Consider the following 27550-nt stretch of genomic DNA (forward strand, 5'->3'; position numbering starts at 1 on the left):
TTGACTGCCACCAAATTCTTTGAGCAATTGAGCATCTGTGGGATGTTCTGATACTTTGTACCTGATGCATCATCTTTTATAATTGTATACTTATTTGGCATACAGTGAATATTCACACTTTAAGGCCATGTGGAACAATTTCCAAAATGCATTTAAATGGGGTAAATTGTGTCAGTCTACCCCACCACAGAAGAACTTCACTGGTACTCTGACACAGATGCCACTCTCACTGGCTGGAGTATATCAGGGTAAACATACACACACACACACACACACACACACACACACACACACACACACACACACACACACACACACACAGACACACACATATATATATGTGACCAGATTGGTTCAGAGCTGCCAGGAAGGATATACTGTAGTAACTCATATAATCGCTCTTTATAACCGTGGTTAGCAGAAAAGCATCTCCGCATGCACAACAACATCAAACCAATGTTTCGGCCTTGGGGATGAGAATCACGCCAACTCGGAACGATCCCCTCTCTTTGTTCATCGACTATGTGTGGCAGATGATGAGACAGGTCAGCTACTGATGCTTTACACCACAACACTGTTGAATTCTCCAATCTGATTGGTCAGAAGGCGTTGGAGACATTTCTGGAACAGCAAGATTCTGATTCCAGCTGCAAGGGAAATTACAGCTTTATAGTGATGTGCTCGTTCTCGTTTCTATAGTAACAGCTCATTGACAGGGTCTAGTATGGCGTACACAATACATAGTCTAAGTTCAATCGTAAACATATTATAAACATGTTACTTAAAGAAAAAAACGTATGATCATTGTGATCTAGTTAAGATTTATAAGTTATCTATTTATGGAAGTTTTATGGAAGTAGTCTCCAGTGTCACGGCAGAGAGGACACTGCACTTTCCAGTTTCTCAGTAACATTGCAAGTCTTATTAATTTCAAGAGTTAGGGGGGGGGGGGGGGGGGGGGATAAGAGAGGTTTGTGAGGGAACTATTGTTTTATTTTAATGTTATAAAGTAAGAGATCATAATTAACTAACTCTCTTTTCCAGGACATTCCACAGGGCTCCAGATGGCGACTAAAATGGTCGCTATGACTATACGTCTTGTTGTTAGGCTACTGAACTCACATCCCCTCTTGCGCATGCGTGTACCTGCCCTAGCGCCTGCACTCCTGTATGGTTTCCATAGATGAACAGAAACAGGTCTAATGTTGCGTTTATCGGGTTAAAAAGTTGGAAGTGAACTTTATTAAAGGTGTTTAATTTAGTTTGATGTGGTTTGGTTCATTGGAATTTGACTGTATCTCTTATATGTAGGCTAGCTAACTGCGTAGTTAACTAACGTTAGCCAGCTGAAAAGAAAAATATCAGACTTTTCCTCATCCCCTGCCTGTCCAAACCCTGCCTCCTCTACATCAGATGCCCACGATGTTGAGACCAACTCGACCAGTGAAAGTTCTCAAGTGACATTTGAGTCATCCCAGCCCGTTTCAATCGGTGTGCAATCTTTTATAGATGATGACAGCCAAGCACAGCGAGTCTTCTCCCATCCCTGCGGCTCTCATCCCGATAAGACAGTTTAAATCAGCTTGGCTACAAGAGTTCGCCTGGTTACGTTATGACAAAGGGAAAATGTACTGCACCATTTGTGCTAAAGCAGGACAAGATATTGCTGGTAAAACAGAGTTCATTACCAGTTCGAGTCATTTTAAAAAAGAAACCGTAAAGAAGCATGCTGACATTAAAAAATATAAGAACGCCAGGGATTGTGTCATTGCTAGGTCTGCCCCTCGTGCCACCCCAATCGTGAAAGCAGTGCAACGTGCTAGTGATAAAGTCGCTGAGAAAGAGATGAGGGATTTGAAAATAAAATTCAATGCAGCCTATATGACTCTGAGCCTGAATAAGCAGGAAACAACTAATTGTACATAGTAGAGTAAGAAAGTGAAAAAAAATAATCAAATGACTGGACATTTAAGAATTTACGGTAATATGATTCAATATGATGTACTGAACATTACACATATTGTGTATGTAAAGAATACATTGTGTAAACTATGGGAGGCAGAGTAAACAAAGGCAGACAGTACAGAGGGGAAAGAAAAGGCAGCATGAGGTAGCCATTTAACAATGATATCATCATATGTCATATGACATCACTATATTTTGGATCCTGAAAATTTGATTTGGCGCCAAAATATTTTGGGTTTAGGAGCCAACGGTTCCTACATTATTTTTTTTTGCCTGGAGCCCTGTTCCAAATTGTTCTTTGGCTATGCCCCATGTTTGTGCAATGGCTCAGACCGGTTTTTCCTCTTTTCGCAGCTTCAAAATGGCTTGCTTTTCTCCCATAGACAGCTCTCTGGTCTCCATGTCGGTTTATTCTTTTTAACAACAAATGCTGTCTCCACAGGTGAAACCCAGGGCTCAAACCAAGAGAAGACATTCAGAGCTATTCATTCTTTAAAGTCCATTTAACAAGGTACACCTGGCCAGCAAGAAAAACCATCAGTCACTCGTTCCAGTATTTTTGAACAGTTAATGAATAGGATGGCTTCAAAAAAACTGCCATATTTTAAGCTGTGTAACACGTCTAGATGTAAATATGAGGAAATGAAAGCTGAAATTCTGATCTATCGTCTCATATTTGTCTTTTATCTCAAACCCAAATGTCTTCAGTACATAGCAAAAGCAAGTGAATTGGCCTTGATGTTCCAATACTTTTGAAGAGGACTCTAATTGTAAGAATTAAATATAATTTTCGTACTGAACAAAAGACTGATTATCTGTTCAGGCGTTATTGTGCAGATCCACATTTAAGCATCTTACTATACACTGTTAAACCCAGTGTTTGTGTTCTTTTTTTCAGTTTCCTTCTGCTTCTGAGTTCAAAGAGCTTTTTCTCATCCCCATCCTGGAGCGCCCCTACAGCTGCCTGTTTGGTACATTCCTCTACAGCAGTGAGCAGGAGAGAATGGAAAAGGTACGCTCCACATTTCTCCACTAATGGGCGGAGGCTTTCCAGCCTGTCTGATTTTTCTGAATGGAAATGAATTTGTCTAAGTGTATCATGACTTGTCTCTCTGTCTCTCTCTCTCTCTCTCTCTCTCCTCTCTTTTGTTTTTAGGAAGTACAGGGTAAAACGGTCACTGCGGTCCTACATTAAGTCAGCCGGAGGACTTCACTAACCCGTTCTATGTGGACTGTAAAAACCAGGTGCTGTATCCACCGGCCAGTCTCACACATCTGGAGCTCTGGGTGGGTTATTATGTGCGCTGGAACCCACGCATGAGACCTCAGGTGCTTATACTGCAAACCACACTCTATGAAATTCTGGGGAAATGCTCAAAAATAGTGCTTCCAATATATACCAAAATACCCAGTTACTTGTATAACTGAACAGTGTCACTTCAGACACATGATGAATGTCACTTTTTATTACTAGATGTTTCTGGGTTTTAACACCAAGTTTGGTTTAAAAAAACTAATCCATTTGTATCAGCACACAGCTAAAAAAACACAAAAGCTGGGGTAATGGGTCGGTAAGCATAAAAAGTGCCGTACACAGTGGAACTGGACACACGAGGATCTCTGACACTGTTGACTCTTCAGTGGTTCCATTTTCAGTTCTAGTTTGTAGGTACAGGTTTCAGTCTTCAACAACATTGTAGTTTTCTTTTTAAAATGCACTCCTTGGTTGTGCTCACTGCATTACAAACTCAAATCCAACATTGTGAGATTATTTTTTTTTTAAGTGTGTTGAAATGGAGTTTTCTTGTGATTCCTCTATATTCCTGTATATTTCATGATTGGCTGGTTAGAAAACTACGTGAACGTACAGGTGTTCCTAATAAAGTGGACGGTGAGTGAACATGACGTGGCTGAAACGATTTCCAAACACTTCAGGAGCAGCTAGCGATAAAGATTAAGGTTACACCGGCTTGATGATTGATCTTTTAATAATGATACATAAATAAATAGAAAGCGAATGTAATGATTTAGAAAATCGGTGTCCCAGAACGAAACTGATGTTTGTGTGCTTTGTTGATTATGTAGATGCCGCTCCATCAGAATTTGAGAGAGTTATTGTTTTTGCGTGAAGAACGTGGAGGAGCTCCAGAGAGAGGCCACGTCATCCTGCTCCATCTCCTCATCCTCAGAGCATACTTCTCCCTCCTCACATAGTGGTACACCACTTCACACTGCCGTCTAAATACACACGCGCACACACACACATACATACATTTAAGAGCATACACTGCCTTTACTCAATGAATACACTCAGGCACAAGTAGGGAGTGGATGAGTATGAAGCGGGCACACACACACACACACACACACACACACACACATTCCTGTTTGCATTTTTTTTTAACTATAGAGAAGTAACCTAGTGTCACATTTTAAAAATCCTTAATGCTTAAAAATGGATCTTGGAATGATAGTCAGCATGTCTGCAGCATGAACTCATAGTATTTACGATCTAGTATTTGACCTGTAAATATGTAAAAAAGAGAAGTATTCATATATTTGTCCTTACACGTCATGTTCATCTTTCCCTGTGGCCTCATTTGCTCCTCTGTGCCAACTCCCTTTCATCTTTTAACATTTCAATACAGTTTTTAGCTACTTGAAGGTTTTTGTTTGTTTTTCCCCCCAAAGTGAATCATCCATCTATTTTTGTATTTTATTAGTTACTTTCCATTTTATGTCCGCTCTGTCATCACACTGAAGCGTGATAGTTATGTCAGTATTATTCATTTCTCACAGACCTGCCTTTCACCTTGCTAATATATGGAAGCACTGAATAAACGGTCAATTTGTCATGTTTTTGTATGAAGGTGTTAAAATGTTGAGTTGTACGGCCTTTCCTGCCTCGTGGACTTTTCACCGGTATCGTTTGAATAAATCAAACTGGTAATGAAAAATGTCGTTACTGATAGGGAAGCAAAACAGAGACAAAGATCTGAATGTGAAAATCCATTGAATTTGGAAATGAAATTTCGACACCATTGAATTAATATAATCCGTGTATCATATCATTCGTTCTTTTCATATTCAATTGTCCACTTATCCGAAAATGGAAAAATGGCTTGTTATTTTATTATTCATTTACAGATCCAAAACGAAACAGAGAGAAAAAAAAAGTCGTTTTCCGTTCTTTCAATCTCACGCTCAAGTTAAAAATAAGCGATTAGAAAACGGGTCAAATGCCCAGGTTTCATTTGAACATTTTATTCATTTTTTTCGATTGACTATGACCCGGAAGTTACTGGTTTCTTCACGTGTTGTGCTGGATAAAGGTGTTTTTATTTTGGTTTATTTGTTTAGTTTTTTGCTGAAGAGCATGGGGAGATTCGTACTGTTTAAGGGAGCCAAATGTGTAACCCTCAAAGAAGACTGCAAAAATATTAACTGCAGTTAAACCAGTCAATAATCCTTTATAATCCTGTAAACGTTTCTGTATTTACGCTTTTACATTTTAGAAAATGGGCAAAATCAAGTTTAAAGAGAGGCTGTAATAAAAATACAGTTTTTGGAGTATCAAGGTCGGCGCAGTGGCTTTGTAGTTAGCTTCTTTGCTTCACACCCCCAGGTTGTACTCAGGTGTCCTCCCCTAGTCCAAAGACATGCGTTGTAAATTGTCCGGTGTGTGAATAGGTGTATGATGGGCTTACACCTCATCCACGGTGGCCCCGCCTTGTGCCCCGAGTCCCCTGAGATAGACTCCAGGGTGACCCTGTGTAAGATCGATGGAATATGTGATTTAATGAACACTGAAAAACTTTTCATTTCTTTTTTTGAAAGCATGTAACATCAGCACAACGTACGGGGACGTTGTGTTGATGTTACCGAAATGGGATGTTACCGAAATGGGTCACCGAAACGGGACTATTGAAGACTCGAATAACTGGCTCTTTTTCCAGTCTGTGTAGTCTCACATTGCTGTTATTGGGTGACACGGGTGGAATCCAATGAGGTTTTCTACTGTTCTCAAGGTTTGGCATGCTGTGCATCCTGAGATGCTTTTCTGCTCACCATGTATGTAAAGAGAGGTTATTTGATGTTACCATGGCCGTCCTATTAACTTGACCCAGTCTGGCCATTCTCCTTTCGTCAACAACACCCCGAGAACTGCCACTTACCGGATGTTTTTCACACAAGTATGTGTGTGTGGAAATCCTAGGAGAGCCGCAGTTTCTGGAATACTCAAACCAGACCATTTAGAATCTACAACCATGCCACGGATAAAATAACTGGATTACATTCTGGTGTTTGATGTGAATATTGACTGAAGCTCTTCATCTGATCCTGCTTGATGCTGTACACTGTGGTGTTGCCATATGATTGGCTGATTGGATAATTGTATGAATGAGCACATGTACAAGTGATCAGTGAGCACATCTATCTACCATAGAGGTATTTTGGGGCAATACTTGACAATGTACCTGACTTTGTTAGACTTGTGGCCAAGTTGAAGAAGCTTCTGACATCCCAATGGAAAAAAATGAATAAAACAATCCAAGACAAAGTCACTTTCAGTCTTGTTTTTATTTTATTTTCTCCTTTCATGTTAATCTCTTTCTACAGAACCCGTCCAAACTTCATACGTCAATGCAGTAAGCAAGATAAACTGTCTACAGCTGAAGAATCTAAGCATGCATCTGTTTTCACCCTTATAGAAAAAGTTTTGCAGTTCCTATCCAAAAGACACCAAGAGCCCAGATGTCCTTAGAAACTAAATGTAACCTCCAACTCGTGGCCTTTTCAGAAACTCGATTCCCAGACGTCGCCACACTGATCACAGTGCATCCTTCAAATCCACCGTGCAGCGGAAATGGACCAGTCGATTTAAACGGATTGTTGAAAATGTACGTTGTTCAAGGCATTTGTGAATTTGAAATTTCGCTGCAAACCGAGTCTGAACAGTCGCCAGAATCTGAGGCAAAAACACACGAAGGAATGAGATCACGTCGTCATTGCCTCGTCTCTGGTGTTCTACATTTTTGACAAAAGTAACACCAGAGATGCTGCGTTAAAGTGGTCAAGAAAATTACACCAGAGTAAAAAAATCTCATTGGGTTAGATTATAAACATCGACTGAAACTCTCGATAGGACGTGACACTGTTGGAGAGTTGCATACGAGCGGACATTCAACAATATTTAGTAGAGGCATTGTGGATGTTTTCGTCTGTGTTCGTCTGTAATATACTGGACAGTCCTACCAAGAGTTCGACCACATACACATTCAACTGAAGCTCATACAGTCAGCATACTGAACTCTCCTTTTTGCCATAGTGCGGCCGCTTAACAGGATAAGGCCTCAGAAGTCAAGCACCAGCAGCTTGTGGCTAAAAAACTGCAGCAGAATTGAGCTCGGTTAGGAGGTGACGGGTGACGGAAAAACGCCGGGGAACCTCGGAAAGGAAAACAGGGCTGTGTTCCAAATCTTTTATTGCCTCCTCTTCAAACTCCAAAAACCTCTGGGCCCTACAGCTAAATCCAGAGCTGAGGAAAACAACCATTCAACTAAGAAGGCCTTCTCAAACACAATGTTTGAGCGAAGAGAGGAAATGATCAAACACGGATCAATTGGAACACAGCCCATACAGCAAGACCGTAAAAAGGTGCCATAGAGTGTAAATGATTCAAAAAGACACAAATCTAAGCCCAAACACTTCATATGACCATTGATATGACTGCTAACGAAATCTATTGTACTGTAGCTGCACTGCTACAAGCGTATATAAAGATACACCGATACAACCAGTTGAACATGAATAACACGCAAAGCACATTTCACAGGCATGATATCTTTCAAAAATGTCCAAAATCACAAATTCCCTAATAAAGGAAAAAGACATGTTTGTGCTAACATGTAAGACTTGAGTTTCTACATCTTCCAAACAAGTACACTTGAGCGTCTTCGTTACTGTAAGCTCGGCTCTGAAAATCTACTACCACTGTTGTACCAGTAAACACACACACACACAGACAGAGCAAAGATTGGTCAACAAGGTTTCTTCAACACAACCACCTTTTGATACACGTACGTTCACTTCATATTGTCAGTCCCTTTTTAAAAGTGAATTAAACCATGAGCAGCTATCTTCTCAAAAGTCCGGTCAATTTCAGAGCACAAAAAAACTGCCTATATACACGACAATTCAGTCCCACGTCTCTGAAAGAAATGCAGAGCACAAATGTACAAATCACTGCGATTTCTATTTTTCTTAAATGTGAAAAGGATGCTTGTAAAAAGATGATAAATCTTCACTGGGAATTACTTTAAGGTCATCAACAATTAATTTATAAATCAGGGGAGCCTGGCTCTGGTCCTGAATTCCTGTGATCATGCACAGTGTGATGATTTCTCATCTAACACTCCTACCTAATGACCCGAGGACTTAAATCGGGTGTGATTCAGGAAAATTCCCAAACTGTACTGGACTGTAGTCTTACAGGACCACAGTAAGGCTTCCCTGCTCTAAAGCGTTTCCTACAGAAATATTTATTTGAACATGATGTGGATAATCTAATCCCAGACTCTGGATTAATGGTGCACACAGCGATGCTTTCACACAAAAGTGTGATGGACACTAAAAAGCTGGAGCAGCACTAATGCATGAATAGTTTGTCTCAGAGTTTGTACTTTCAATTAGAAACACATTAAACCTCTGCACAGTTTCCAACTTCACAGGAATAATATTGTAAACAGTCGTATTAGTGAGAATGAGGACAAACAGTTAAATATTCACAGAAAGTTTGACTTAGTCACAAAGCAGATGTCCCTCCCCTCCCCCCACTGAGAGCATGTATGCGTTGAGCAGTGCTCCCTCTTCAGGCTGGGAGATGTATCACAGGTTACACCACGTTGTCTTCTGTGGGTGGCTCAGCACTGGGGGGCTGGAGGAGAGTTTGTTGAACTGTAAAATGACATTTTCACTTAGGGGTGTACTCACTTTTGTTGCCAGCGGTTTAGACATTAATGGCTGTGTGTTGAGTTATTTTGAGGGGACAGCAAATTTACACTGTTCCACAAGCTGTACACTTTACATTGTAGCACAGTATCATTTCTTCAGTGTTGTCACATGAAAAGATATCATCAAATAGTACCATAGCAGGCTGAGAGTTTCACATCAACAAAGGTCAAGCGTGCTCGTTAGAATATCAGCCTGGAAAGTTTTCAAATCGGTCTTATCAGTGTTTTTTTGCTCGCTCATTCACACTTTGCACTATGGTTACGATAACAGTCTATCCTTCTGCCCAACATGGATAAAACTGGCCACGTCAGCCATTTTGACAGCCTGTGGTGTTGTCTGGTTAAAAATGTGTGTAAGTTTATATTCTAGATTATATTTGTAGTACATCTCCTTGCACATGCACTTTTTCCCCTTAATAGTACAGGGACATACTTGTGCATGAAAAGCAGATAGAACAGTATAATCAAAAAGAGTGCGAAGAAGGGGAAAAAAGTAGAATACTCATGATCCCGCCCTCCTTTAAGCCAACCAATGAAAGCAAAGCTCGTTATCAAACAAATTCAAGGTCTACAAAATAACCTGTTGGGAGAACACCACATATAAACACTACACCTTAAAGTGACTAACATCCTATATAAGGTTTGCATAATTATTATCTTCTCCAATTCAGGAAAATGGGCCAAAAAAAAAAGGTCAGAAATTGTAAAATGCCTATCAGGGGGCTGCAGCACACTGACGATCGCAAAATTATTGAGGTGTGACCTCCCAACAAAAATGCTTACTGTTGTCATTCATTACTGTATCGGCACACTTGCAGTGTAAATTCTGTTGTTTATTATAACGGAAGTGATGTGTTAGTAATGAGGCCGCGTTGCGATCACGCGTGGTGTAGACGCGCTGATACAGAGTGTAGAGCGAGTAAGATCTGTAATGTCTAATTCAAACACAAAATTTTATATTTATTTTATAGTATTTATCCATTATTTTCATGGCTGCACAAAAAGCACTGAATTAAACTACAGTCCTAATTAATAATATACATTCTGGTGTGTGTGTGTGTGTGTGTGTGTGTGTGTGTGTGTGTATTGGGTTCTTTTCTGTTTTGGACAAACACTTGTGTAAAGTTTTAGTCTGAAGTAACACTCAGTTTGTGGATTTTATTTCAAATAAGATGAAATGGTACTGAAAGTTTGCCCCGACCCCATCCGATTAATCAAAAAAAATAATCGGCCAACTAATCGATTATGAAAATAATGGTTAGTTGCAGCCCTAATAATTATTAATGAATGAATCATCCCCACTCCTTCCTCCAAGTGGATTTACCATATATTGTGTATGAGTATGGTTCATGTAGACCAGTTTACCTCACAGCTCCATGTTCCCTGATTCGATCCTGAGCTCAGGATACTGTTTATGTGGAACTGCAGTTTCTCCCTGCGTCTGTGCAGGATTCCTCCAGGTTTTCTCCCACCACACATAGACCTACTGGTTGGTGGATCTCCTATGCTATCTTGCCCCAGGGTGTGAATGAGTCTGTGATTCTGTGTCTGTGTGTGTCCGTGGTCTCCTGTGATGGACTGATGTAAGATATATTCTTGCCTCCTGCCCATTAATCCTGGATAAACTCTGGATCCTCCTCAATCCTGAGCAGGATGAAGTGGTTACTGATGATAAATAAATGAGCAAAGTTGACAAACTGCATCTGCTTTTTACTTGTATCTACTCTATGGGTCAATATCGTACACTCATATAATTGCCAGATTATTAGAAATCCATGGCTTCAATATGTGAAGGGGAAAATATTGTTAATATAAAATTATATCTAATTCCTTTAATGCAAATAGGTAGAGTACAAAGCCACCTACTAAGCCACTGCAGTGGAACTGCATGATAGAAGTAACAACTTCATTCATGTCATGTTCTGTGAAGAGATTACTACACACCTTTGTAAGATATATTCAGTTTCTTGTCTATTTCTGACATGGAACAGCCTTAATTTCTCAAAACAACAATAGACTGATGAGTTTCTGAAGAAAGCTGTTTCTTTCTGGCCATTTTGTGACTGTAATCAAACCCACAAATGCTGATGCTCCAGGTTCTCAAGTAGCCCAAAGAAGGCCAGTTGTATGGCTTTCTTAAACAGCACAATGGTTTTCAGCTGTGCTAACATCATTGCACAAGGGTTTTCTAATGATGAATGAACTTTTTACCATGATAATGTCAGATTAGCTAACACAATGTGCCACAGGAACACAGGAGTTGCTGGTTGGTGAAAATGGGCCTTTCCATGCCTACGTAGATATTCCCTTAAAAATCCAGCTATAATAATGACTGTATTTCTGATCAATGTTATTTTAAAAATTCAGATTTTATTCAAAAGCAAGGCAATTTCTGAGTGACTCCAAACTTTTGAACTGTAGTGTTGCTAAAGTCATAAAGTTAATAGTAATTCTCTCATGGTGGTGTTCTAGTTATAATATCAGTACAAGCCACTGTATAAGGTGTGCTACTGTAACAAAAGAGGCAGAACATTAGTTTGGTTTGGAAATTACCAGAGCGTTTGATCATTCTAGACAGCATGGCTCAGGTTAATTGTCAGTCATAAAATACAATAAGTGGAGAGAGGAAAAGTAAAAGGATATAATGGCTGCATGCTTAAATGATGCACTGATGGATTTTCTGTGCATTACAGTGTGTGTTTTTATGAAACATTGTAAGAAGCAGTGGAATAAGGTGGACTGAGAAATATAGAACATTACTTAATAGGTCTAATACTGAATATACAGAGTTTTATTTAGTGTACATACATTTTATGAATTCATGCTGGTTTTGTTTTCTCATTTATTTTATTTTTTATATTCTATGGTATGCTGGTATGGCAAGAAATAAATTATAAATGCTACTTACATTTTAATGGCGTTTTCTAACTCTGTGTGTGTGTTTTAACATAATCTGTTTACAGTGAATTCTATAAAAGATTGGGTATGAATGTGGATTTAAAAAATAAACAGCTTTAATCTCTATGATTACATGAACACAGTACACTAAGTAAAAATCTCTGCATACGGGTGGACCAAAAATGAGGAGATGGGAAGCAGGCTCAAAAATCACCTCTTTATTTTCCTTCACTATTTCTGTCTCATTTCAGAAATTTTATTTCACTATGCACATATCTAGACACACGACTGTCCTCTTCCTCTCATGTGTCTGTTTTATCCTGCTCATTGAAACACAGAACACCTGTTACAAAATCCTGCACAGGTGTAGATCCTTACCACTCACTTTTCCCTGGCTCCCAGTCTAGTCCCAGTCTTTTCCCAGTCTACCTCATTCCCCTGCTTATTATGATGTTTCATAAAAACACCATTTAATACAGATAAAATCCATCAGTCCATCATTTAACCACCAACCCATCATTTAACCATAGGTGTGAGGTGTTTCATGTATCTCTTCCTGTAAATCCCTTCACTTTTCCTTTCTTCACTTACTGTATTCCCAGTCTTTCCCAATTAACCTGAACCATGTTGTCTAGAATTACCAACCCATGTCTGAAAATGATTCAACTATAAACATATGTACATAACAGATTATTAACCCTTATGCTTAATGTTTACAGTAATTACATACACTTTGTTAGTGTTTAGTGGTATTGCCTGTTCATTGATTGAATTTCGAGTAGCCTTCCACAAGCTTCTCATGATTTGCTGTAATTTGTGCTCATTCCTCCGGACAGAACTGTTTTGACGGCCTCATTGCTCAGACATGCTTTTTCACTTCAGTCCACAAATTTTCTTTGGGAGTCAGGTCAGGGTGTTTTTGATGGCCACTTGAGTAGATTTACTTTGTTGTCTTTAAGCCATTTTGTTACAACTTTGGAGGTATGCTTAGGAACATTGCCTTGATTTACATTTTATTTTTTCCCAATAACCTGTGTTCAATTTCCCTTACTCGCCCTACTAGGCCAAAACCAGTGTGCACTTGCAGCATGAGGAGACGAGTGTGTAGTAGGGTGTTGTTTTTTTAAACTACTATATTTTCTATAGTTGCTATCTAAAATGACCTTTAATACAGAGGAGGTGGACTATGGGGAGGTGCAATACCAGTACCCTGATACTAACATAACATAGAGGTTCTCTTTTTTTTGGTGTACAGACAATGCTAATGTTTCCTCTTCGTTACTTGACAAAGTTATTATTTTAGCTGTCGAACACAGTATACTGGAGAAATGAAAGAATGAATATTGATGTTATTTTATTTCAACTCCAATATTTTCCAATATGTTTTTTCTAGTCCAGTCAACTTTTCTGATTTGTATGGAATTAATGAATTAATTTTATTATTGATATTATCATGTTTTTTTCATACATCTTGCAATGTGCTCTTGGACACATTAGTGATGGAACCTGGAGCCACTGGGTGTTTCGGGTCTTTAATCCTAAGACTCCCTGGACCTGGCCTGTGTCCAAATTGCTGATCACCCTCCAGAGCCTTCTTGAAGCTCTCTCAGCAGCCTCTGTGGTGTTCCTGATAGTTCTTTTCATTTGTTGTCATGTGATGTTAAGATGCTTTAAGGTGTGGTAGAGAGACAGGCTGGAAAAGCCTCTCCAGCACACAACGGGATCCTCATAATAATAATAATAATAATAATAACAACTATCATAGCACTGGCACCCTATCCAGGGCTGTCCCCTGTCTTGTGCCCCAAGTCCCCTGGGATAGGCTCCACGCTCCCCCACGACCCTGTGTAGGATACGCGGTACAGAAAATGGATGGCTGGATGGATGGATGTCCCAAATCAATGTCACTGCTACAGCAAAATCATAGAACTTTGGGGAAATTAAACTTATGGCAGAAAATTCTACTGAGCTTCGTGCCACTGCAACATTATTTTTTAAAAACTTATGGCTCAATACTAAACCTACCAAAAGTTTCTCACTCCCATTTTCTGTCTGCCAGATCATTTAATAAATAAGCTAAAAATCGACAACAGAAACAGAAAGCAAAGTTAAAACCAACAATTTATTTTCAAAGGTTATATAAACATCTCAAAATATATTGTACCTCTGTTAAACATTTCACAATAATCAGTAGGAATAAGTGGAACTAAATCTTATACAAACTGTACATGAACATGGTCAGAAAGATTCCAACAGGAATTTGAAATATGAACCTTCGATTAAAACTGGAGTACGTGAGTGAGGGGTGTGCCGCTGTTAAGGTATAAAGTTAGCATGTTTCCATAACTCCATGCCTGACTAGCACCCCAGCCTCGGTGCACTTTGTCGATGCAGCCACCTCTTTCTCACACTGAGTGACAAACTGTTCGTAGAGGTAAAGGCCTTTCCAGCTTTCAATGACATGGTGCTGCTGTACTCTGCTGCCTTTAACTACACCAGTCATGGTATCCTGGGGAATGATCATCACACTTCCCGGAAGCTCCATGATGGATACGTGCCTGCCTGTACTCGTGGGAAAGAATGTTGTGTTGAGTAAGGCGTTTACTGTGGAGAACACATTACAGAACATGTTTGAAAACAACACATTTTGGATGTCAGCTTTAGACCTCATTACTCTGAAATTCCACGAAATGCAAAAGTAGCAAGATTCAATATCAGTCCTTACAGGATTTCCATTTTTTTTCTGATTTTTGCAGCCATAAATGCGTGATCTCTGGCTTTTTTCATAATGTATGATGCAACTTACAAAGTTTATTGTTTTACTTTTTTTGTGGAAAACTACTTGAATTGGTGAAATTTGTAAGTGCATGACATAGTTTTGAACGGTCTTTCACAGTGATGTTTGTTGGGAATCAGAATCAGATTTATTGTCAAGTACAGTGGGTTTACATGTACAAGGAATTTGTCTTGGTGTACTGGTGCTTAACAATAACAGTACATACAAGAAATAATATAATATTAATAAGAAAGAGTTAGGAAGTTATGTTTTGGAAGGTTTAGGAAAATAAAAATAAAGACATTAACTGTACATTAGTACAGTATGTGTTGTACACAGCAGTCTGACATGTGTGTGTGTTATGTTGTGGATAAAAATGACATGAAATAAACATGAGGGAGACTTAGCATAAGTAAAAATGTAATTTTATAGGTAATTCACAGGATGGGTGGGTGCGTAGTCTGGAGGAGAGCGAGGGGGGGAAGAAAATGGGGTGCATCCTGGGGACATGGGGAAATCAGCGAGGGGGAAGTGAACGGACCACTGAGAGTCAGGCAGACTGGTAGGAGAGAAGAGGGATGAAGGGTCGGGGCCTGGATCAGAGAAAACAACATCATCCTCGAACTGAAAGCTGGAGTGGGGTTCTGGGTCTGACTGTGTAGAGGCGTCAACACGCACGTTCATGAGATCCGGGAACCCCGGATCTCTATTCCTAGGGGGGGTGCTGCGAAGATAGTTAAGTAGCATCATGATATCAGCAGTGAGATGCACAAGCTGGTAATGAGTGTCCAGATCCAGATCCAGATCCAGGTCCAGTAACGGAGAGAGAGGGGACTGACGACGGGCACCGGCACCTAGACATACAGAAGCAGTTTTAGTTAGAGGTGGATAAATTGGTAAAACACTTTAAAGATCTTTATGGGTTGTTAGTCGAAATAGTCGAAAGAAGTGTACGAGCTGAGGAGTGCTAAAACACACACACACACACACACACCCTCGTACAGTCAAGGGCGGCAAGTAGACACAACATACACACACATGAATAACTTTAATAATATCTTATAGTAATAGAGAAATAGTATAAATATATATAAAATAAGAAATATAGTGCAAATATGAAAATAAATTATAAACGACAAATACAGGAAAATGTAAACTTACTCATGATTCAGATGGTGAAGATTCTCGTCTCGCATGGAAGGCCTTATTTTAAGAAAGAACCATGAGGAGCCAGTTATAAGGGTGGCTGGGTCAAACTGCCCCCCCCTCTCGAGATAACGATAAGACCAAGGTCCCTCCCGGTTGTTTAGTCGTCTTATCTACGTCATCTTATTTCCCTAGGTAATTGAGAATTCTGGTTTCTGACGCCCTAAGGTAAATGAGAATCCTGGTTTCTGACCACCTAAGGTAAATGAGAATCCTGGTTTCTGACGCCCTAGGTAACTGAAAAATTCTGGTTTCTGATCCTCTGAGTAACTAGAAACTCTGGGTTTTTATTTTCTGGGTTATTGGAAATGCCTGGGTTCTGATTTCATGGGTAAATTAAAACCCCTGGTTTCAATTCTATGTGTAAGTGAAATAGCCCTTTTCTGGAGCATAAGAGTAAGGCAAATGAGCTCTTTTTTAACCCTATTGGTAGTGAGATCATAGTCTTTTTGAAACCTATGGGTTATTTAGTGTGTAAATACAGTATAAATACTGGAGCTTAAGCTCAGGGTATTGGGGATCACTTTTGAGAATTCTCATCTGTGTGGATCTCGTGTGGTGGAATGGAACAATAAATCTGGACCCTTGCTTCTTCTCACTCACGGCTGGTGTATTTTTTCTATCTCCAACTGGTCTCAGAGGTAGATGTGAGTATTGGCTTCTAAGTTGAATTTTAAATGTTTTTGGGTAATAGGCTAAATATAGCCCTTCAAACAATGCCTTCTTTAAGTCAGGTGACACAAGCCTGCACAACTCAAACACAACCTGTTGAAGAGAACCAAATTTAAAATAGTTAAGAGCCAAATCTCCACCATTCTGAAGGCATAAAGTACATATTCATGTGTAAGCAAACATTTGTTTTATCTATGGAAAATAAATGAACATTAGAACAGATTTACTTGTCTCTGACTGAACAAAGCAGGCCATATAAATGTTGTGGATAAAAATGACATGAAATAAACATGAGGGAGACTTAGTATGAGTAAAATGTAATTTTATTGGTAATTCACAGGACTGGTGGGTGCGTAGTCTGGAGGAGAGCGGGAGGGGGAAGAAAATGGGGTGCGTCAGCAAAGGTGAAGTGAGGGGACCACTGAGAGTGGGGCGGACTGGTAGGTGAGAAGAGGAAGAATGGTCGGGGCCCGGATCAGAGAAGAGGACATCTCCCTCAGACTGAAAGCTTGAAGGGGGTTCTGGCTGTGTAGAGGCGTCAACACACGTTCACGGGGCAGATTCTGTATCGGAGGGGGGGGGGTTTCCATTTCCATTTCTGGAGGGGGTGCTGCGAAGATAGTTAAGTAGCACCATGATATCAGCAGTGAGATGCACAAGCTGATAATGAGTGTCGAGATCCAGATCCAGTAAAGGGGAGAGGAAGGACTGACGATGGGCACCTAGACACACAGAAGCGGTTTTAGGCGGATTTTGACAAATTGGATTTACACTTTAAACTTTAAGAGTACTACACTATGGTTTACTAGTCGAAAAGTCAAAAAGAAGTATAAGAGCTGAGGAGTACTGACACACATAACGCACACACACATAAATAACTTTATAAGAATAATGAAAAGGAGTATTAAGATATTACAAGACATTACAATATCTTATAATAATAGAAAAACTCTTTATAAAATACAGAATAGTATGATATGCAGAACAGAAGAAGGGTAATATAATGATATTATGAAGTAGGAAGTACAGTAAACCATTTTCAAGCAGTATAACTATATATATATATATATATATATATATATATATATATATATATATATATATATATATATATATATATATATTAGCAAATATGAAAATAAATTATAAACTACAAATACAGAAAAATATAACTTACTCATAATTCAGATGGTGAAGATTCTTGTCTTGCAAGGAAGGTCTTAATTTTAAGAGAGAACCATGAGGAGCCATTTATAAGGGCAGCTGAGTCAAGCTGCCCCCCCCCCCCCCCCCCCCCCCGCGAGATAATAGTAAGACCAAGGTCACTCTAGATTGTTTTGTCTCTCCACTTTTGATTCTATGGGTAATTTGAAATCCCTTGGTTTTGATTCTATGTGTAAGTTGAAACGCCCTGGTTTTTGAGCTATTGGTAAGTGGAATAGCCTTTTTTTTAAACATAATAGTAATGTAGATGAACTCTTTTTTAACCCTATTGGTATTGATATCATAGTCTTCTTGAAACATATGGGTTATTTACTGTGTAAATACAGTATAAATACTGGAGCTTAAGCTCAGGGTATCAGATCACTTCTGAGAATTCTCATCGGTGTGGATCTCGTGTGGTGGAACGGAACCAATAAAGCTGAACCCTTGCTTCTTCTGACTCATGGCTGGTGTCTTTTTTCAAGAAGAGGATTCTGAATCGGTTCATTTTAAGAATCATTACCAAAGCCGCTTATCCTACTTCGATGGTTTGAATGAATGAACTGAATCAGTTGAACCGACTCTTCATTGCTCAGTAAGCCAACGCCGACGAGAATTTCAGTATTATTTTAAAACATATTTATATTTTTTGAGAGAAGTTTAACGGCTTGAGAAGTGACTCAAGCAGCCTTTTTATTCACAAATCTCACACACACAAACAAGGACACAATACTCGCTAAAAAAAATAAGTTACCTCAAAAATGTGACAAAAATGATCAAAGTGTTTTTTGGTAAAGCAATGTTTTCTGTGAAGCAGTTTACTGCCTACAAATGCCTCTATGATCACAATGCACCTCATCCACCAGCAAATTATCAACAAATCTTAACAACAGACATTGAGAGTAATATCAAATACATATTAATATTGAGAGTAATATCAAATACATATTAATACTGAGATTAATATCAAATACATATTAATACTGAGATTAATATCAAATAAAATGAATGACCTGACTTGGACCCATCCAAGATGTCCACCGATGAAAAAGAGCACAGCCTTCTTGTGAAGGAAACTTAACGGCTTGAGGAAGTGACGTAAGCAGTAATGTAATTGGTTGCTAGGGAATAAATTGTGTTGAACACATGTGTGATTCCATATAAATAATGAAATGTTGAGCAAACTCGTTTAAATAAGCCAGTAAGAGTAAATCAGCTATTAATTGGAGCAACTGAATAAAATAAGTTGAACTTACTAAAGTCAAGAACTATTTTTTTTTACAGTGGTAACCTAAAAAAAATATGCCATTAATAAAGATAATTGAATTTAACTTGTTTGAGGTATGGTTCATGAAGCCAGAAAGTTCGGATATTAATCAAAAAATGTTTTGAGTCATATCTGTGATTTTGTTTATTTGCTACGAAGTTAAAAAAAAATCCAGGTGAACATCCAAGAATAGTGGTTCCATAATTAGGGGTTCCAGCCCGAAGGGTGGAAACCCTATTGTAATTGTAAGGATTATTATTATTATTATTATTATTATTATTATTATTAAAAACTATAAAACCAAGTCAGTTCTTTACAGATCCAGTCTTTTGGGTGGCGCCCTGTTCCTTTCAGGGTAGCGCCTCTGTAACGGTGGAGTTGTTTTCAAGGGAGACTGTTTCTGTTGCAGGTGTCATACACTTGTTAGTGTCATGATCAGAATCAAGTGATAAGTCTGGTGGTCACACTGTGTCTGTTTTATTGAATGCAGACTGTTCAGGGGTGTTCTTTGGCTGAGCATCCAGTATTTGATCAACGTGACATCTCCACATGTGCTCTCCAACGTCCACTTCGTACATCAGTGGTCCAGCTCTTGTGGCTATCTGCCCAGGTGTCCACTTGTTCTCTTGATAATCACGTGCTAAAACTCACCGTCCAACATCAAAACTCCTTGCTGCTTTACTTGTCAAGTACCAATCAGAAATCAATGCTAAGGGGAGTGATTCCACTTAAAGAAATAGATCCACTCTAAACACTACAGAGTTGATAAGATTTGATTAAATTTTGATTCGTTATCAATATTTCGTTTAAAATGTCAAATTGCAGACATGGAATCTATGTTTTAATATCAATGTTGGTAACTGAAACCCTTCTACTTAAATATAGTACTGAAATACACATTTACATTAACAACAGGACACACAGTTATCTTTAATTACTTTTTACTTTGAGTAACAAACATTGTAACAAGAAACCATAAATATGTGTATACAAAGCACACAAGGTAAGCACAAATACGAATGAGTTGGCCAAGGAAAACAACAACAACATCTGTTGACAAACATTGTGAGAGCTATAAATAAAAGGCCAAAAACAACAGTCAGTGACATCACTAAGAACCTCCACAGGGCAGGGGTGGAGGTATCCCAATCCACCGTTAGAAGAAGACTTTGAGAGCAGAAATATGGAGGCCATACCACAAGATACAAAGCACTCATCAGCACTAAGAATCAGAATGCCAGATTGGAATTCGCAAAGAAATACAGAGACGATCCACAAATGTTCTGGAACCAAGATGAACCTCTACCAAAGTGATGTAAAACCCAAAGTGTGGAGAAAGAAAGGATCTATCAACTTAATAATACAGATGCAATAAACTCGATTCTCTGCAGCAGAAAAGTGAACTTGCACAATTATGTTTCATGTTCCTCTGATAAACACAGATCACATAAACATTCCTAACTTTTATTTTTAAAGCATTGTGAGGATGTGCAGATCAACACTTCAGATGGAGGCATGTCAGGCTCTATGGAACACTCCACCCCTGTGGAAGAACATGATGGAGGACTGCAGAAGAATCTCAAATCCCATCAGTCTGGTAGGCACATAAACATATTAACAACACAAACATGTCGTATTTGCTGTATTTATTTGTTTGTAAGCCCGTTCTCAGACGCACCTTTATGTAGGATTTGAGTGGCAATTACAGTTTCAGCATAAACACAGTTCTCCAAAACTCTCCTTACCCTATCATGCAGTGTAAGTGCTGCCATGGAAACTCATTTCTGCCTCCTGTACTTGTAAAAGAGAGCTTTGTCTGAGCTCCTGTTTCTTCAACACCTCCACAGTGACTGTAGCACTTCTGCTGGTCACCTGATATGTTTTTCAATCTCACATGCTGTTTTTCTTCACTTTTAAGTAACAGGCAAGGTAATTAACATCCTCCACCAGGTGCAAGATCTCTCCCCTCACCTATATGGAGCATCCTATTCTTTCCCAGGAGGCCTCAAACCTGGCGATGTTCATTTCATTCCAGAAGAAAAATGTTCAATTATGTGTCAGAGGCAGCTTCACAGAAATATATAAAGTCTTGATATAAAATGTACATTTCTAAATGCATCACCAATGGTGGTGAGGATAAACTCCCTGAGAAGGTATTAGGAAGAAAACTTTAGAGGAACCAGACTCAAAAAGAAACCCGTACATTTCATGAATGTTATTCCTATGTAGGTACAAGCATAGCTGCTGTGCTACAACCTTTTCTAATATCTTGGAGACAAAGAGGAGATTTGATATTGACCTACTGAAAGAAATTCTCTTATACATGTACTCTCTTATACTACGAACTGCTATCAAATACCTATGATGAATGTATTCATTTAATTTCCTTGTATTCATTTGATTACCTCTTTGAATAAGCTGATCACCTGCTATCCTTGATTATATTATTATGTATTTCCGTGTCAACATGACACATTACTTATTTTGTATCATGACTATGTGCTGTGTGTTATGTTTAAATCTGTCTGACACCTGGACCAGTAGAAACCGTCCATGCACTGCTTCTTATCAATGTGTATAAATACTCTTGTTTTGCATGACTCACCTATATTATATTGTTATCTCTCTGATTCTTAAGATAAAGGACAAAATATGTTTTAGAAGTTTGTTTATATTTTTTAAATACTACATTCATTTGAAATTTATATATTTCTAGACAAAGGTCTCGGCTAATGATCCATGTAAGGGAACAGGTTTATATGAAAATGCTTTATTGTCTTCATAACGTAATTTTTGTCAACTGAAAAGCTATTTTAATTTCATCCCCCAATAAGAATGTAAAGTCCTCAATTATCTAATAATAATGTTCAGTAAGGACTTAAGTGATAAAATACATTCTCTACATTTATGTTTCTGTTTTCACACTATTATGAAAAATCCCATTCCTAAAATCCTTAATTCTCTACCATCCTTTTTAATATTAAGCATATATAACCAGTGTTCTTAGGCAAACAAGACATCATATATAGTTCAGTTAGTGTTTTTATTAACACAATAAATTGAAAAAAAGAATAAGAAAGAACAAAAACCTTCATCTGATGGTGTGATGATAAATAACTGTCGGAGTTGACAAATAACCAGCTGTTATAACAGATTAAGTACTAAAATATTTTTTAACATTAATATTTTTTTGATTGACAAGACAACAAATTAAGATAACTAAGTAATTTTTTAAGTATTTAATTGAATTCAACAATTAAATTTTGTAATCTTATTATAATTGGGTTCCAGAATCCTTCCAGTGTTCTTCTCTTTGTAGCAGTACGTCTCATTCTGGGTCTCTGGTGGCCCACTGGACAAACAGAAGAAGCAACTTCTCTGATTCCTCTGCTCCCTATAGTCCAATTGAACCATCAGTCTTGCTTTTTTTTGTGTCCCTTTTCTTCCACCTTTGTCATTCCTTCTCTAGAATCTCCCTTCTGCTTTCTGGGTCTCTGTTTAATTTCTCTCTTCCCTTTCTTTTGCACTACCAACAACATTAGATTATGTCCCCTTATTAAAAAATATTATATCACTCTATAAAGACTTTTTATGAGCACTTGTCAACTCCATCAGCTTGTAAGTCGTCTTTTGAACTCTCTAGAACTGGCTTGTTTAAAATTAATAGCCTCAATCCTTTGTCTAATATTTAAAATTTTGCCAGTGAAAAAATTTGCGAAATTGTCGCTGCTATATAATGATTGTGTGCATGTTTCTTTGGTGGTTTTATTCCTAGTTAATTTTGCTACAGTATTAAATAAGAATTACAGTGGAGAGAGAGAGACTGATGTAGCAGCACTAAGAGATTTTCTATAGTTCCGGAGACTCTGCTTCCATGCTGTTTAAATATTATCAATTTGGTTTGACACCATTTACGTTCTACTTGACGAGTGGTCTGTTTTAAGGTGTGTGTGTGATCGTTATACCAGGGTGCTAGCTTGTTCTAGGGGGGGAACGACAAACTTTCAGTACCATTTTGTTCATTTATTTAAAATAAAATCCACAAACTGAGTGTTAGAAATAAATAAAAAACTTCAGACTAAAACTTTATTATAACACAACAGTTTGTCCTATTTTATGTATGTTAGTTTACATTTTATATAAGCATTTATGAATTATTTTCAATCACTCCCATTATAATAAACTACAGAATGTAAACTGTATCATGCAAATACACCATATAATGGCAATAAACTTGAATTAAACTAAACCTTTTAAGCAACTCACACCAGTTTCCCCGACCCCATACAGACCATGCAGTATTTTGGATATAAACATAAGTTTGTACTCGTTCATCACTGTCGTGTGTGCGTGCTACACAGTTGCCGCTTTTTAAAGTTTGATCTTTGTGGCATTTAATATAAAATGCGCCCCTGCCTTAGAGGACTTGGGTCGCACACTTTTTTCTGCTGTCACTTGACGATGACACCTCTGTCTGATGGTGACTGAGGTCATGTTGAGCATAAAAGGTAAAGCAGATATAAACAGTAAACAGAAGAAATTCATTTTGTTGACTCTGGGTAAAGCTAGCAGCGTCGCATTTCGTGCGTTTGACGTCAGGCACCACTCACTGGGAAAAGGCTTATTCTTCCGGTTAGTAAAAAATTGCTAGTGTTCCATTGGAGACAATATTACCGTTCTAAAATTCATACACTAGACAGTAGAGTATATAATGCATAGTGTAAGTATGATGCATGTTTTCGGAACAGAAGTAAGGTGATAAGTAAACGTACCCCATGCCGTGCGCAGACCAAGTAATCAATAATGAGATTTCTTGACACCGATTTTCATAATAGATTATTATAGATTTTATCAATTAGTTGTTGCAGCTCTATATAACTTCAGAAAACACGCTCACACTGAGACAGCCTTTAGAAATATTGTTTCAGAATATTTTTGTATTTTGTTTTTTTCCCTTACATAGGAAAGAAGCTGCATTATTGTTCGCAGTGTGGGAAGAGTTTTATTCGCAAGTATATTCTCCAACACGAGCACATTCTTGCTAGAGAGAAACCATATTACTGTGAACAGTGTGGGAAGAGTTTTGTTACCTAGAGTAATCTCAAACTACACCAGTGCGTTCACATTGGAGAGAAGCCATATTACTGTGAACAGTGTGGGGAAAGCTTTACTCAACAGACTTCGCTCAAACAAGTCCAGTGATAAATAATCGAGACCTCAATATTGATCAAAATAATCGGGATTAGCGTTTTGGCCATAATCGTGCAGCCCTAAATGGAAGGCTTTATTTTTCACGGACTTGATAAACATTCTAAAGCCTTATGAATTTACTTTAGTTTAGTTAGATGTAGGCTTTGATTAGAGCTAGATATGGACTAGAATAAAAATCCTGGTATGTTTCCTTCTTTTTCACCATGTAGAGATGAAAACTTTACAATATACTTCCGTTCCATTTGTCTTTTTTAGGGGTTCAAGCCTGAAGGACTGAAACCCTCTCGTAATTGTAAGGGTTATTATTATTATTATTATTATTATTATTATTATTATTATTATTGTTATTGTTGTTATTGTTGTTATTGTTGTTATTGTTATTAAAAAATATATAAAACTGATCGTGCAGACCACACCATATGTCCTAGAGAGCTGAAGCTTTGAAGGAAGGTACAACCCCAGAGTACTACAGCGTCACAACATTCCGGCCTGATCTGCCAGATGGTGGCGCTATAGTGAGCATGTTTAGAAAAATGGTAATATCTTTTGAACCGTTTGTCACAGACTCAAATGTCTTACATTTAGATTTCATTTCCTCCTATACAAATTTTCTGCCATCTTGGATTTTCTGTAAAACCTACTTTTGCAAATTAGTCCTAGGTTTTTCGTCCCATAGAGACCAAACCAGTGCCAAACAAATTATGGTGTCTTTGTATAAAATGTTATCAAAAAAAAGGTTGAGCTTTTGACTTGAGGTAGCTACTATACATGAAAACACAGATAGTAGGCATGGCCTCCTTTACGTAAAGGACTATAACTGCTGAGAAATTTTCACCAACCTTGGTATACTTATGTATAGTCTCCGCCTGAAGGCACGCATCATAACTTGCGGAGTTTGGCCACTTGGTGGCGAAACTTTGTGGTAGAGGACTGCATTGAGATCCCATGGGTCCTGTGAGACCCAACGCAAATCTCGTGGGAGTGGGCGGTTTTACCTTTACAACAGGCACAAATCTGGCACCTCTGGAATAAGGCAATACCTCAGCACCTGACTCTCGGACAACCCAGATCCAGACAGTGTGCTTGAATGGTGGAAGTTAAACAGAGAGCGCTTTCCTGCGGTTACATTTAGAGTATCCCTGCATCTAGTGCACAGTCAGAGAGGATATTTAGTGTGTGTGAACGGATGTTGGAAGAGAGATGCACAAGTCTGGGACCGCAGTCCATCAGCAACATTCTCTTCCTCCATAGCAATCTAGAGTAGGTTAGGCCAAGTCATTCATAATTTCCTTCATTCATTAAGTAGCCTACGTTTTATGTTTTATTTATTTATTTATTTATTTTATTTTTGCTACATGTTAATTAGCTACATAAACACCTGATATCTGAGATCTTTCTTTCCTATTTATTTAATTTGTTTAATATTTATTTATTTTATAAGCAATTAAATATTGTGCCTGGTTGGGTTACCAGAGTTGAACTATTATTGTTAGCTGTGTGTGTGTTACGCATACGTTTAAATATGTTTTTAGGCTCCGCTAGTTGTGATGTTTTAAAATTTAGGAGTTTTATAAGGCTAATAAAAATAATAAAAATTGGTCCAATGTGTTTATCCTGTGTGGTGCTTTACTTGTGCTTTTTATTTATGGTCAGTTTAATTAAAAGCAATGTTTTATGTCTGTTATTCTGAATGTGTAGCATAGCCCTAACGTTTGTGTAAATTTTTCATAATATCTACATGCTGTGACGGAATGTTTGCGGGTGCGGGCGGGGGCGCAACACACGCGTTGCGGGCGGGAGCAGAACACACGCGTTGAGGGTGCGGGCGGTAATGGTCAGAAATGCAGGAGCGGGATTAAGAAAACAGTCCCGCGCAGGGCTCTACTTGGTGGCATAAAACACATGAAAGCGGCTGTATAAATGGTGTGTAAATGGTTGTATATTATCCGATGTTTCAGATGTACCCATTCTTTGTATCATATGTTAGGTCTCCTCGTTTTACACAACTTTGTTTCCAGGACCACTGCTGTCAATCAAATCATTCATTAAATATTTGATATGATTTAAAATAACGTACTTTTTAAACTAGAACTAGGGAGTTAGAGTCGATGCCAGAACGATTCACTGCTGCTACTTCTGGTGTAAAATTTTAGCAGTGCAGAATTACAGAGCTTACAAACTGCAGTTGTCTTAATGCCACACAAGACGACATCTTTACAGAACCGATGCGTTTTCCCACCTTCTTTTTATTGACAGGATATAATCATCCCTGATCATCGGATGTTTTTAAACTAGAGCTGCAACAACTAATGGATAATAATCTATTATGAAAATCATTGTCAGCGAATCTCATAAATGGATTAGTTGGTCTGTGCCTTTACTCATTACGTTACTTATGTTCCAAAAATCACGCTTCGGAGAGTAAATACTAAAATTGTGTCCCAAATAACGTACTATACACTTACACTTCCATCTAGTGCGTCTAGTGACCCCTAGTGGTCAGTTGTGTAATTGTAGAGGGCCCAAAGTTTTAATAATGTTTAAGTAATATAAAATATTTTTTGTTAAATGTATCAAAACATATTCAAGCGAGATGTTTTAAAATTAATCAATTTGGTTATTCGCAAATATCATGTTAGCTGAGCTGATGTTCGTTCATAGATGGATTTATTTTAAATTTATTTACAAATGAAATGATCATTTTCAAAAACCTATGAGTGGAAGACAAGTGTTGCATTGATGGATAAAATAAACAAAGGATAATTCAGAGAGCCAAATTAAATAAATTAAATAAACAATAAAATGTAAAAAAATAAAATCTTGAAATGTATTTATTCAAATTTAATGTTAACATTACTAATGTTAAATATAAATAAAATAAAGCATCATATATAGAAATGACTGTTTAATCTATAGTCTATAATTGTTGTGGAGTGAGGGGGTCCTTGTAGATTGTTTGAAATGTGCTAGGGTCCAGAGCTCACAAAAGGGTGAGAACCACTGGTCTAGTGTATGAATTTTAGAAAGGTAATATCATCTCAAATGGAACACATTAGTTTTTTACTAACCTGAAAGTTCATCCCCATCCGATTAATTGGAAAAATAATTGGCCAACTAATCGATTATGAAAATCGTTAGTTGCAGCCCTATTTTAAACCATTGGCCGATAGCGTGAACAATTGCCTTTATCGGCCGATACATCGGTGCATCTCTACTTTTATATTATGATGTCTATATCAGGGTCATTCAAAAATCTGGGCATGACCAAATGTACCCAAAAGCCTATAATTCCACTATGAAACCTCAGAACTTAAAGAACATTGGTAAGCACATGCAGCA

At 38.1% G+C, this 27550-nt stretch overlaps 2 protein-coding genes and 1 long non-coding RNA gene across 6 annotated transcripts in view; 1 reads left to right on the forward strand and 2 right to left on the reverse strand.

Moving 5' to 3' along the window:
- Nucleotides 1-27550, reverse strand: part of LOC128630122 (NACHT, LRR and PYD domains-containing protein 12) — a 462144-nt gene that overhangs the window by 282687 nt on the left and 151907 nt on the right. The gene's annotated exons all lie outside the window — the stretch shown is intronic.
- LOC108261659 (E3 ubiquitin-protein ligase UBR2) overlaps nucleotides 1-27550 on the reverse strand; it is a 171795-nt gene that overhangs the window by 10639 nt on the left and 133606 nt on the right. The window lies entirely within an intron of this gene.
- Nucleotides 4546-27550, forward strand: part of LOC128630173 (uncharacterized) — a 135800-nt gene continuing 112795 nt past the window's right edge. The window contains exon 1 of the long non-coding RNA XR_008394525.1: nucleotides 4546-4555. This is a non-coding gene — a long non-coding RNA (uncharacterized LOC128630173). The remainder of the gene's footprint in view (nucleotides 4556-27550) is intronic.

This window comes from Ictalurus punctatus, unplaced genomic scaffold (assembly GCF_001660625.3).
Source record: "Ictalurus punctatus breed USDA103 unplaced genomic scaffold, Coco_2.0 Super-Scaffold_100046, whole genome shotgun sequence".
Taxonomy (NCBI): Eukaryota; Metazoa; Chordata; class Actinopteri; order Siluriformes; family Ictaluridae; genus Ictalurus; species Ictalurus punctatus.